The sequence below is a fragment of the Leucoraja erinacea genome, chromosome 2 (assembly GCF_028641065.1).
Source record: "Leucoraja erinacea ecotype New England chromosome 2, Leri_hhj_1, whole genome shotgun sequence".
Lineage (NCBI taxonomy): Eukaryota > Metazoa > Chordata > Chondrichthyes > Rajiformes > Rajidae > Leucoraja > Leucoraja erinaceus.
Genome location: NC_073378.1, coordinates 68,282,231 through 68,296,384, shown reverse-complemented (window position 1 = coordinate 68,296,384; position 14,154 = coordinate 68,282,231). Strand labels below are relative to the sequence as shown.

At 42.4% G+C, this 14,154-nt stretch overlaps 1 protein-coding gene across 1 annotated transcript in view; it reads left to right on the top strand.

Moving 5' to 3' along the window:
• The window catches only part of LOC129710976 (cadherin-12-like), an 882,389-nt gene that overhangs the window by 328,993 nt on the left and 539,242 nt on the right, over window positions 1-14,154 (top strand). The window lies entirely within an intron of this gene.

The window sequence follows — 14,154 nt, the reverse complement described above, 5'->3', positions numbered from 1 at the left end:
TCAAGAAACTGCAGGAAGTTTCATATGAAACTGCTGGGAATTACCACTGGGAGGCTCAAGAATTCCACACCAATGAAGAAACCCTGAATTTCGAGACATAGTCAGTTGTTCCCAGTTGCACTCCACTGTTGGGTTCCTGATGGAGTTTACTGGGACAGCATGAATTTCCACAGATTTTCCAGCCATTCTGCAAGGTAATTTGGTTGCAGAAACAGATGGATTAGACCATCGAAGGGGATGTGGGTATATGGAATGAGCCACCAGAAGAGGCAGTTGATGCAGGTATTTTAACAGCATTAAAAAGACATGTTAATGGATAGGAAAGGTTTAGAGGTATATGGGCCATACACAAGCAAATGGGACTAGGTTAGATGGTGCATCTTGGTCGGCATGAATGAGATGGATTTGACTTCTGAAAATGCTACACCTCACTGGGATCTTTCGAATCAGTGGAAGGGGTGGTGTTGTCAGGAGAAAGTATATAGTTAAAGGCAAGACACTTAACAGCATTGATGTGCAGAAAGGTCCCTGAAAGTCCCTGAAAGCAGCAAGAGGGAGGGATAAAGAAAGCATATGGTAGTCTTGTCTTTTTTTGGTTGGGGCGTTGAATATTGACTCAGGAAGTCATAATGCAGCTTTATAGGACTTTAATCAGGCCAGATTTGGAGTATTGCCTGCAGTTCTGGTTGCCACATTACAGGAAGGATGTGGAGGCTTTGGGGAGGATGCAAAAGTGGGCTGGTTGGATTAGAGGGCATTATCTATTAGGACAGGTTGGGCAAACTCTCTGGTGCAATGGAGGCAAAATGGAGATCTGATAGAAGTTTATAAAATTATGAGAGCCATAGATAGGTCGACAGTCAGAACCTTTTTTACCAGAGAGGAAATTTCAAAGACAAGTGGCATAGCTTTAAGATGAGAGAGGCAAAGTTTAAAGGAGATGCGTGGTGCAATTATATTTTACACAAAGTCTGGTGGATGCTTGGAACACGCTGTCAAGGGTGGTGTTGGATACAATAGTGGCACTTAAAATGTTTTGTATAGGCAAATGGATATGCAGAAACTGGAGGGATATAGATTATGTGCAGACAGAGGTGATTAGTTTAAATTAGCATCATGTTCAGCCGGAAATTGTAGACTGAAGGGCCTGTTCCTGAGCTGTGCTCTTCTATGTGCTATATTAACTTTATGATGTTTTTCTAAAATATATTGAATATTTATGTCAGATACGATCAATATCTTGTGGCTTTTCCTGCCAGTAAGCCTGAACTTATGAGGAAAAGAAGACACAATAGACTGCAGATGTTGGAATTTGGACCAAAAGTGGTAATTGATGAATTTCTGGGAAGGGGCTTTCTTTTTAAAATTAGATAGTAGGTCTTGTATTGGGCCTCAATACAGCTCAATTGTGTCTCAATGGTGGTTGCCAGCTTCCTCAAGAGACGTGCACTCCAGGACCAGCCAAAAGTTAAAGTAAGGTTTTAGCAGTCTGTCAGCTATCTGGTTTAGACTAGTTCAAGTTCAGTAGTAGATTTGGACTATTACAATGTGAGTTTTACTTGGTTTGGTGTGATACGAGTAGATGTGCATTCAAAGTTCATTATACTCTTCAAATCCTTCCTACATCTTTGTAGACCCTTGAGAATGAGGGTAACGTGTTTGTGCTCCAGTTTTATGGGTTCTGAGGTGGCTGCTAACACCGCTGAATGTGGGAAATGGAGACTTGTCCACGGACTGTGGGATCAGCAGGCTCTTCTGCAGGTGGGGCAAGAGATGAATGAGAGGGCATATGGCTGGCCGCATACCCTCTGTCATAGAAGATGAACACAAAATGGTGGAATTCCTCAGTGGGTCAGGCAGCATCTCTGCAGAAAAGGAATAGGTGACGTTTTAGGTTGAGACCCTTCAATAGACTATGCCTTATTCTCTGAGTAACTCCAGCATTTTGTGTCTACCTTCCCTCTGTCATGCATACAAGGCTTCTGCATGCTTGTGATGCATGACTGCCATATCCTCAAAGCTATCCCAAGTTCCTTCTCACTTGGGCCAGTGGTGATCAGAAGTTCCAGCAAGCCAGTGGGGATGTTCAAGGAAACTTTTTTTCACTGTTTGTTTGGTGATTTCATCCCAGAATACAATGTGTAATTTGGGAGTGTGGTGCTGGGCCTGCAGATGAGATGACTGACCTAACATAACAGACTGGGAGATAAGGAACTTCAGATGCTGAACTCTTGCATAGAACACAAAGTACTGTACACATCAGAGGGTCAGGCAGCATTTTGGACAAATCTCTCTAGTCTGAAAAAGGGTCCTGACATGAAACCACACTGATTAATGTCTTCCAGGGATTTTGCCTGACCCACTGAGTTACTCCAGTACTCCATTTTCTTCAGCAGACTGAGAGTAATTTGGCCCTAGTCCTGGAGATGTTTGTTTGTGAGGGAACACTGTTACTGTTTTGCTTTTCCTTTCAATGAATTAGAGGCCATCATGGAGATCGTTTTGGTGGTACAATCGTATTTGTGGGCTTTGAGATGCCTAGGGTTGGTACCCCAGGACTCAGAAACAACACAAGGTCAGGGATTACTGCTTCCCAATAGCCTGCACTTCGAATGTAAGGGTAAAATTCAGTGTTGATGTTTGCTTTGTATGAGGTAGCTCCTGAGGAATGAGTGGTGGTTTACATTTTTAACGATTTCATCATGATTTTTTATTGTCATTGGTAGAGGACTGTGTTTATTTGGTGTTTGAGCATTATATCTATCCCATTATGTATTTGATGAGCTAATGTTATATTGGATTTCAGCTTCTCAACAAGTGCAAATGCAAACACAAATGTTGTCTTCAAGTTGCAGCTCACATTGACGTCTGGGTGACCTTGTCCTGGGTATAGTTGCAGGTTCACTATATTTCTGAAGGTTAGCTCCGCTCCTATCAGAAGATTATTTGAAGTGACATGTAACGTTTTGGTAAAAACAGTGAGTACAATTTTGTGGGCAATTTACAGTCTTATTAATGGTTTTCCTTGAGATTTGTTCTGTTGCTTGGCACTGTGGAACAAGAATCAAATGGAACTGAATTTCTCTGGGCAGCCAAAGTTGAGGATATTGCTCCACTGATCACTGATTGAAGCATTTAGACTTTAGAGAGGCAGTATAGCAACTATGCACTGCTGTTCACTGCAGCTTTCTTTGACCTGTTGCATGGTAAAGTTCATGTTCACCGTGTTTCTAAATGGATGGATTATATAGTCATGCAGGGAGCAGAGCTTCTGCCACTGGGAAACGACAGTTGACGAGGGCCCTGGCTGTGACTTTCCACTAAATCCACCATCAAATGTTCCATGGAAACATTGGATGGTGATGGAGGGCTGTTAATCTGACAAGTGATGTGTCAGAATCATCTGCATAATATAAATTCTTTTAATGAAAATATAGGTGGTCTGATTAGTAAGTTTAAATGGCAGTAGGTGTAGTTGTGGATAGTGAAAACGATTGCCAAAGGATACAGCCGCTTATAAATCAGGTGGAAAAATGGGCACAGAAATGGCTTAAGGTATTTAATCCATACAAATATGCCGCCCTTTGGAAGGTCACATATAAGAGGAAAACATACAGTAAATAACAGGAGCCTTGGGAACATTATTGTACACAGGGGTCTTGAAGTGCAATCTCTCTCTCTCTCTCTCTCTCTCTCCTCTCTCTCTCTCTCTCTCTCTCTCTCTCTCTCTCTCTCTCTTCTCTCTCTCTCTCTCTCTCTCTCTCTCTCTCTCTCTCTCTCTCTCTCTCTCTCTCTCTCTCTCTCTCTCTCTCTCTCTCTCTCTCTCTCTCTCTCCTCTCTCTCTCTCTCTCTCTCTCTCTCTCTCTCTCTCTCTCTCTCTCTCTCTCTCTCTCTCTCTCTCTCTCTCTCTCTCTCTCTCTCTCTCCTCTCTCTTCTCTTCTCTCTTTCTCTCTCTTAGAGACCCTTTAGGATAGCTCTTGGCCATTTGAAGTTGTCCTAAACTGGAAATAATAATGATGCTACTTATAGGAAGAGGAAATGAATAAATAACCTTAAAACGTAATAAATATTTATCTACAGTCTTTCTTCTTAATTGATAATTGATAATACATTTTGAATTTGCCTCAGATAGCTGAATAAATAGACCAACAGATTCTTGGTTTTTGTGCAAGATAATTGTAATTGTAAATCTTTATTGTCATTTCCTGAGTATTCGCATACTCAGAGGAAACAAAAAAACGTTTCTCAACCAGTGTCCGTTCAGTTTTCGTTACAAAATAAATAGCAATTAAAATTAAAATACAGTCATGAACAATTTAACCCTCTAATAACATTCAATAACATTCAACAGCCGTTCCGACCGGCAGCGGCACAACAGTGGCTCTGCTGCAGTGTGGGGGGTTTGTGCGCGATACTTGGCAGGGGGGAAAGTTCATTTAACAGTCTTATAGCCTGTGGGAAGAAGCTGAGGAGCATCCTGCTGGTTTTGCAGCTGATGCTCCTGTACCTCTTCCCAGATGGGAGGATGGTGAAAAAGTCATGTGATGGGTGGTAAGGGTCTTTGATGATGGAGATGGCTCTGTTGATGCATCTCTTCTTGTATATGTCCAGCAGGAAGGGGAGTGGAGCACCAATAATCCTGCTTGCGGTCTTCACTATCCTGTCCAGTTGGTGCCGTTCGTACGCCTTGCAGCTCCCGAACCAGGAAGTGATGCCGTATGTCAGTGTGCTCTCGACAGTCCCCCTGTAAAAAGTCCGTAGATGTGTGGTGGGGAGGCCTGCTTTCCGTAGTCTTCGGAGGGGGTGAAGTCGCTGCTGGGCTCTCTTGACCAGAGCTGTGGTGTTGGCCGTGGACGTCAGGTCATCAGACAGGTGTAGTCCCAAGAACTTCATGCTGCTGACCCTTTCCACATCAGCTCCGTCGATGTGCAGAGATGCATGGTGATGTTTCCCCGCCCTCCTGAAGTCAACCACCATCTCCTTAGTTTTTCCCACGTTAAGAATGAGGTTGTGGGATTTGCACCAACCTGTGAGCAGCTCCACCTCCATCCTGTACGCCGATTCATCATTGTCACTGATGAGACCCACTACTGTTGTGTCATCAGCGAACTTGCTGATGAAGTTGTTATTGAGTCTGGCAGTACAGTCGTGTGTCAGCAGACTAAACAGAAGGGGGCTTAGGACACAGCCTTGGGGTGAGCCAGTGCTCACGGCTATGGTTTTTGATGTCCTACTGCCCACCCTGACTGTCTGCTGCCGCTGCGACAGGAAGTTCAGGACCCAGCTACATGTGCCGGCATCAACCCCCAACAGCTCCAACTTCTCCACCAGCTGCTGCGGGATGATTGTGTTGAAAGCGGAGCTGAAGTCTATGAAGAGGATCCTGGCATAGGTGTTTTTCCGATCGAGATGTGACAACACGAGGTTCAGTGTAGAAAGGAACAATTTGGCTCATTGACCTTGTGCTTGTTCTTTCACGCCAATTCAGTTGATTTAATATCCTCATCATTCCACAGATACTGTTTTTAAACTTTCAGACACTTATGTAATTCCTTCTGGAAAGCCATAAAAAGTAACTACATCTACTACACTTCTAACCATTGCATTCCATAACTTGGATCTTCTGACCATTGCATTGTATTCTTTTTATTTGGTCCTTGACTCCTTCTATTGTGATAATTTTTTATTCCTGATTCAACATCTCTGCAACTGCTGTGACTTTTTTTGTATACTATCAACCACTGCTCCATAGTGAACACCAGTAAATCATCATAACTGAACCTTCTGATCTCCAAAGCAACCTACAAAGATGCTGAGGCAGGCTCTGTCTCTCAGAAATATTTGCTGAATGTGGTACACTTTGATGTAAGCTCTTCTTACCTGTAAATTTAGCGATGAGCTTTGCATAGTATAAAATAATCTATTTTATGACGCCCAAATTAAAATAGAGTGTGATTTTTTTAATGCATTAAACATTTCAGTTAATCTTTATTGTGATGTAGTTATTGTTAGAGATAATAATGATAATTTGTGTTCAAGTTATACCTTTATCTTATCAACTAACATTCCAGGTGCCATTAATAATACTGTTGCTGCAACATATAAAACAAACAATTCCTAATTAGAAGATTTTCTTGCATTTTCAATGATCGTCTTTTTAATGATTTTTACCGCTTTCAATCTTTTATTGTGATTGCATTATAAATCAAATATCTCATTGCATAAAATGTTCACAGGATTTGACAATGGAGCCACATTATTTCAATTTATTATTTTTGATATTAAATACCTTATTCCAATACATGGTTGGTGTCAGATGCTGAATTCTAGGGAGGTAACATCCACAATTATCAACAGAAATGTGAAGAGATCCTGTTTGGATTTAATTAAGGAATATATGGGCCTTATCTTCCTTCCATGCAGGGATCTTGGGGAGTTACCAAGTGTCAAACATTATTATATTGTTACTGCTTATTTAACAAGCAGGCATCTAGGTTATTTAGAAAACAGGATTCATTGTTTCAGTGAGTTTTCCTTTGAAGATCCATCAGATAGACTTTACCGCCTCTTGTGATATATGAAATTTAATTACTCTGATCTGTGCTGGTTTGATCTGCAGACCAGATTTGAAGCTGTTAGCATGTTAATCACCAATGAATTGCCTGCGTGTGAATAATACTCCCCAAGCAAATGCTTCTATTGTTACCAAAACTTGGCAATGTAAACATGAAAGAAATGTTTTTCTTTGAAGTTGTGTTCACCCTTTTTCTGACTTCTCAATTTATTTTTATAATTTTGAAAATAAATCTAAAATTGTTCTTTAAACTTCAGATCCATCCTCCATCAAAATTTTAACTACATACATCTTGATGATTGCTATGCATAGATTAAATGGAGATTAAATTAAATCCAATAAAATAATCTCAGGAATGGAGGAAACCACTGATGGCAATATATATATATATCCTTGGATGGATTATCTACTTTATCTTGACCAGAAGTAAAAGAGCAAGATGGAACAAACTGAGAGGTCTTTGTTTTTTTTTCACATTTGGTACAAGAAATGTTCTTAAAAAACCATTTATAAAAAATATTGCAGTGCTGTGGCATTTGGAGAGAAAACAAAGAAAACATTGGGAAAAAAAGACATGTTTCTGAAAGTGAAAGATAATGGGATCAAACCACCGACCATCAAGGTATGATAGACCCAAATGGCCTCCTTCCATGAAGCATAATCAGATATATTCCAGAGATATCTTCCTGCTGTAGTTTTAGATAACATCTTAGTATTACACTTCAATAGCAATATTCACTTTTTATTCATATTCAGAATGAGATTGCCAGTTGGAATGGACAGAGTTTACTGCTCTTTGGACATTACTTTATTCATAATGACAAATGTGTGGTTTGTGATATTTCCATCCCTTTGATTTCAATGGCAGAAACTCCAAGTGAGTTTGGCAGAGAGTTCATGATCTGCTCTAACTGATTCTCAAACAAGCCAGTGATTGAAAAATTGAACTTCATTGAAGCCTGAGACGTACCTGCGAATGAACACCTTCAAAAACCTCAACAGATTTTAGGTTTATGAGATTTAAGTCACTGCAACAAAAAAAGACCCAAACTACCAAAATACTTGTGTAGGAAGGAGCCTGCGATGCTGGTTTAAATCGAAGATAGATCAAAAAGCTGGAGTAAATCAGCAGGATAAGCAACATCTCTGGAGAGAAGGAATGGGTGACGTTTTTAATCGAGACCCTTCTACTGTTCTTTCCCAATTCAACCCAACGCATCTAAACCTGCATTTCACGTCCTCAGTCTGCTATATTGTTTCATAAATATGGGGACTCCTTTGAATTACTGTTTCCACACACAAATTATTTTTCTCCATTGGCAATCTATCTTTTGAGAGGTTTTTTTTCATAAAACTAGGCAGTTTTAAATAAACTCCTTTTAAAAAACCATGCATTAATATCACACAACCTCGGGAAATCCACATGTGATTGGCAGGCATTGATGCACTTCAGAAATAATTATTTTAATTTACGACAGTAAATTTGTTGTTATTTTCACACAGCAAACTATTATTAGCAGCAATATGATAACAACTGGATAATTCTATTTTTCCACAATGTTGGGTGAAGCAATCATGTCAAATTAGTTTTGATTCAATACCAATGAAATACGTTCAGCGTAGAAGGCAGAGGGATATGGCATTTCTACCCCATAATAGCATTACATCAGTGTCACACTGGAGCTTCAGCCTGGAAGATATCAACTCTCTGGTGAGAGATCAAACCCACAATTTAATGACTCAGGGACGAGAGTGCTACCTTCTGAGCCATTGATAATAGTGGCTTGTCATTTTTGTACCATTTTGTAACTTTGTCACATCCTTACAGTGATATGGGTTCCACACTAAAGAAATTACTCCAGAACATGGATAAAATTATTTTTATAAAAACATTAAAAAATTCTAAACTACCTTGCTTTTCCACAGTCCAGTCCTCCGTTATGTTTGTGACCATGGCTACATGAGAGCATTTTGATTTTGATTTTGCTGTGTTTTGGAAAATTCAGGTTTAAAATGGATGACCAATCTGATTTCATAAATGTCTTGCTGAGTTTGAACTATTAAAAAATGCTGCATGTTTGTGTAAGCTTATTTCATGTGAAGATATTCAATATGTGTGGGCCATATATTGTGTATGAAAATACACATAATTGGGAAAGTGGAGTAAGCCATAAATAATGTTGAGTCTCTGTATATGGCTGTATTTATGTGAATTACCTCAATCATAAAATATGCACATTCCTTACATATCTGACAGGGATACAAAATTATTCACCTTACAAGTTTGCCTGTAAGATAACAAATGGTGAACTGAATCGTTTTAACAAAAGGAATGTAAGGATTTTCAATTCTGCTGAATAAACTTCTTTGAAAATGGAAAGCAGTTGAAATATCGACCACTTCAAATGTGCAACAGTTCTTATGAAGGATAGTAGAACCGTCTTGGGAAACTATACATTACTGATGCCCCACTGACAGGGACTGCATAATTCTGTTCATCTGAGGCTAGATTATAAAGTTGATAATATAGCCATTAATCATCTAAGGTCCGATAAGTATTGACTGTTAAATGACTGGAATAGGTTGTCATGCTGCAACATGCCAGGAACACATTCCGCAGAACACTGGTGGGCACGCATCAACCACATAATTAGTAGATGCCTTCCAGTCAATTAAAATAACTAATTGGCCATTAGCTGTGCATGCTGTGTCCTGCTTTGCAATTTACATCTACAACAGATTAATTAAAATGATTGGGGAAGGAGAGTGGCATGGGAGAGATGGCAGGAATTGCTTGCTTGCTTGCCTGCTTGCTTTCTTTCTATCTATCTATCTATCTATCTATCTATCTATCTATCTATCTATCTATCTATCTATCTATCTATCTATCTATCTATCTATCTATCTATCTATCTATCTATCTATCTATCTATCTATCTATCTATCTATCTATCTATCTATCTATCTATCTATCTATCTATTTTTCTATATACATAACTAATGGTCTAATCTTGTGCTTTTCCGGTTTGCGTGTTTTTCTATTTACGCACAAACGGTACAGGATAGTGTTACAATTTTTCGCCACCATTCCATTCTCCCATGCTCAATAAATCACAGCGTTTTCTTCCAATCGATGGTATATTTTTAAAGTTATTAAGGTTTAAGAAAATCCGTAAAAATGCGCATGTGCAGATTGGTCTCCTCTCCTGTCAGTCAATGTCATGGCTGGGATGGCGATGCCCCATTGCATCATCCCTGCACTGATTGGCCGTGTCCGCTGTCAGTCGACTGGAGGTCACCACCGCAATGAAGAAGTGGCGGTGGCGCCCGACATGTTGCTGCAGGCCGTGCGGTACCTGGTGGGGAGGGTGGTGCCGCAGGCCGAGCCTGGGCCTGGGTCTGGACCCGGGCTAGAGCCAAGCACGAGCCCGGGCACTGGGACTGGGCTGGAGCTGAGCCTGGGGCTTGAGCTGGAGTGAGAGCTGAGGCCTGGGATGGGGCCGTGACAGGGTCTGAGAAAGAAGCTGTGGCCTGGGCTGGAATCAAGGACGAGCTTGGTTCCGGGGTCAGGGACGAGCCCTGAGATGAAGTCGGGGCCTGGACTGGAGCCGAGGCAGCGGCCGAGTTGATGGCTGGAGTCGTGCCCAAGCCCGGGCCCTCGGTCGTGACCGAGCCTGGGGCTGGAGTCGGGGCCAAGCCCGAAGTTGGAGACCAGGCTGCGGCCGAGCCATGATTTGGTTATACCCGAGCCCTGGCCCATCATCCATGACTTTGTGATGGACTGGCTGTGTAGCGTATGCAAGGACATGGTGCCTCTGGGGATGCCCGGCTGCTCGCCGTCCTGGAGCACAGCCTCCATTTCCTGCTCTACAGGCAGCTCTGGCTCAGCCGCCCGCCACCCTCACCCCACTACCGGCACAGCGAGCCCGGATCGGACGAGGCCCAGGTCCATGTGTGCTTCGGCCTCCTGCTGGCTGCCTACAGCCAGGGTTGGGCCGAGTATGAGTTCCAGGCCTGAATAGGTGCTGGGGCAGGGAATGGGAGTGAGGGGTAGAGGACGAGTGAGATGGGGAGGAGGTAAATGGGGTGGGGAAAGGGATGGTAGCCGGAGATGGGGGTGTGGGGTTGGGAGATGGAGTGGGGTGGTAATGGGAGGTGGAGGAGGGAGAGGGGGTGAAGGTGGGAGTTGGGGTGGGATGTGAGGTGGTAGTGGGAGATGGAGGGGTGGAGGAGGGACATGGTGTAGGGTGGTAGAGGGAGATGGGGTGGGGAGCGGGTTAGTAGTGGGAGCTGGGGGTTGGAGGAGGTAGATGGAGTGGGGTGGTAGAGTAAAGTGGGTTGGTTGAGGGAGATGGGGACAGTGATGGTGTGGGGTGGTAGAGGAAACATAGAAACATAGAAACATAGAAAATAGGCGCAGGAGTAGGCCAATCGGCCCTTCAAGCCAGCACCGCCATTCAATATGATCATGGCTGATCATCCAACTCAGTATCCTGTACCTGCCTTCTCTCCATACCCCCTGATCCTTTTAGCCACACGGGCCACATCTAACTCCCTCTTAAATATAGCCAATGAACTGGCCTCAACTACTTTCTGTGGCAGAGAATAGTAAGATTAAACGAGAACTTACCAGTTTGAAGTTTGATCTGTATTTTATGAGGAGTTACGATGAGGGATTTCGTGAAGAACCCCGCTTCCACGCATGCGTGTCATACTTCAAAGCAGCGGTGTGAGGTCACAGGAACCTATAATGATCTAACATAGTAAGATTTATCAAAGAGATACCAGTTTTTGATATGATCATACGAGGGTGGGAGCGGAGGGCACGAAATCCCTCATCGTAACTCCTCATAAAATACAGATCAAACTTCAAACTGGTAAGTTCTCGTTTAATCTTACTATTTTACTTCGGAGTCACGTGAGTGACTTCGTGAAGATTTCAAAGCTCTGTGACCTCATGCCGTGGAACGAGTCCATGCTTCACAACTGCCTTGGGTATTGGGAGAGAGCATCATTAGTAGTTTTAAAACACAATTATACAAAGAGTTGTGTGGTATAACGAAAAAATATAACACTTTTTAAAATTTTGAGAATCATAACCCTGTAACCTATCGGGCAAATTATTTTGTTGAACCTAAAATGTTTTCTTAATACAATGATGGCTCCAAATAAACTGGTTTATTATACAACCTGTGGAAAAACCCTTTTTTAAAATGACCCTCCTGCCATTCTGGGGATTTGGTCTGTGGGTACCTGTACAATATTGCTGCGGATGTTGCTGCAGTCCTGGTGGAATGAGAGTTGGAACATCAGTGTCTATTCCTGCCATTTTGAGCCACCTTGATATAGTTTGAGTCGTGACCCTATCATGCAGTTTCTTGTAAGAGATAAACAACTCCATACTCTGACCTCGAATGTTCCGAGTATATGCTATGTATTGTTAGATGTGTCTTGTTATACACAGTCGTTTGCCATATGGGTGTACCATAAAATCAAACCCTAGACCCGAGGAACCCGATCTGTTTTCTTTTATTAAATCCTGTATGACAACACCAGTTTCTCGGTGAGATGATCAGGGAGTCCAGGCTCTGTTTGCTTAATGGCTGGACTTGTTGTGCGGTAAATAACACCATGAGCATAACCATCTTCCTGGTCTGTTACTGAGGTGACAACGCTGTTATGAGCTACAAGCTCCTCAGCATGTTGAGAAAACGACACCCACGTCCCAGATTTCGGAGTACCTGGTTTGCTTACCAGGGGTGCGCTCCCACCGCGTGCCGTTCCGATCCTTGTGATAGGTAATTGGAGAGTGCACTTGTGGCACTATTAATGGCACTGTAGCTCCATCGATTATCCTAATGGAGGCTTGTTAAAATCCCAATACGGCCAGAATGTTTTTGGCCGAGATTGTTGTCCAAGCAGTATATGCCCCATTTCTTGATGTGTCCAAGGTACTGCTTCCGTGTTGACAGTCTTAGTGCAGATGAGATGAGATTCATCGTCCTGTCTGACAGTATAGTGGGTCTGTTAGACTCTACAAATCAATAAACCCATAGTGTTATGGCATGGAGTCTCCAGTCACTGGATAAATCAACAATTTTTTGGCAATGTTCATAGGGAACATGGTTCTAACACCATCCCCTGTAAGACTGAAAACCATGATTGAGAAGGTCAGTCGGGTACTCTGAAAATTCCAGATGCCGAGTGTGGTTGAATTTACCCTAGTACCCCATTGATGGGTCCGAACGGGGGAAAACCTCACCCTATGGCTTATTTACATAACAATGCCAAGCTGGTTTACGAATTTTAGTACATAATATTGGGGCTAATGATTGCCCCTTTTGTAAGCTCTATATTGCCAAAGTTCCTCTATTGAGTCAATGCCTGCCATATAGAAACCCGCAACTGACACCAAGTCTTTATCAATAATAAGAGCATCCATCTTAAAATGAATATCTAGAACAAATGTGTTTAGGGTTAAATCAATGATAATCCTGCAACCCTACTCTATTTTATTTTAATAAATATGTTCAATCCAATCTTTCGTGTACAAATCTTGTAGCACCATGTGGGTTTTAGATTGTTTGGTTTATGTAAGGACAAAATGCCCTTCTGGTGTATGATGTACTGTGGTTATTGGGATGAGAAAAACCCTATCAGATAACCCTGAATACTGCTGAGATTATATGAATCTGTAGTGATTATATACCATACATAACTGTAGTGTTGCAACCTCCCCTACCCACGTAGGTCCCTATTTTAACAGAAGAAAATAAGGTTCTGGTTTAATATTTCTTGTTCGGGGTTGTGTGGGAGGTTTAGGCTTCCGCATCTTCCAGGGTGGCCGCCCTGGCCATACCCTAAAACGGATCCTGCAGGTTATATTGATTTCTGACACTGCTACTGGTATGAGCCACATTTTTTATGGCCTTGCCTGTGGCTGGTATCATGCTCCAAAATAGGCCCTTGCGCTGGCCTTAATGAGCCCCAGTGTCTTGGCTTAGTCCACACACGGTTCTTTGTTTGCAAATGGTAGCATTTTTGGGGTCCTAGTGCTGGCTGAATGGCCGCCTTCCACTTGTAGTTCAGGTCATATTGCATATTATTAAACAGATCTAGTGCGTCTTGATGGTCTTTGGTTACCTACGTTTAGTCCAGGGTGCGGGTGTATGCTATGATGCCTTCCGTCAATCCCTTGAAGGTTCTCTGGATCTTGAGGTCCTGGTTCCTGATGTTCGTCCATATGCTGCCAAATGCATTGGTTTACACTGGGCACCTGTAATGCCTCACCGTTGCCAGGTGGCAGATGTCTGGCCAGTGTTTGTAAATTTTTCTTGTTGGCGTATGTGGCCAGACATATAGTAATACTATTGCCATCCTGGATCCAAGTCTACCCATGTTTGACTTGGCTAAAGTAATCAGCCACCATGTCCAGCAGAGTCCCTGCTGTGTTAGGATCATGGGACGCTGTATTACCAGGCTCTGGCCCATCAGGGTCCTGCCTACTCTTTTTTATAGAGTTAGAGATCTCTAGGGTCCCGCACGGGGTACCCCTGTGGGGCTTAACTGCTGCCCACTTG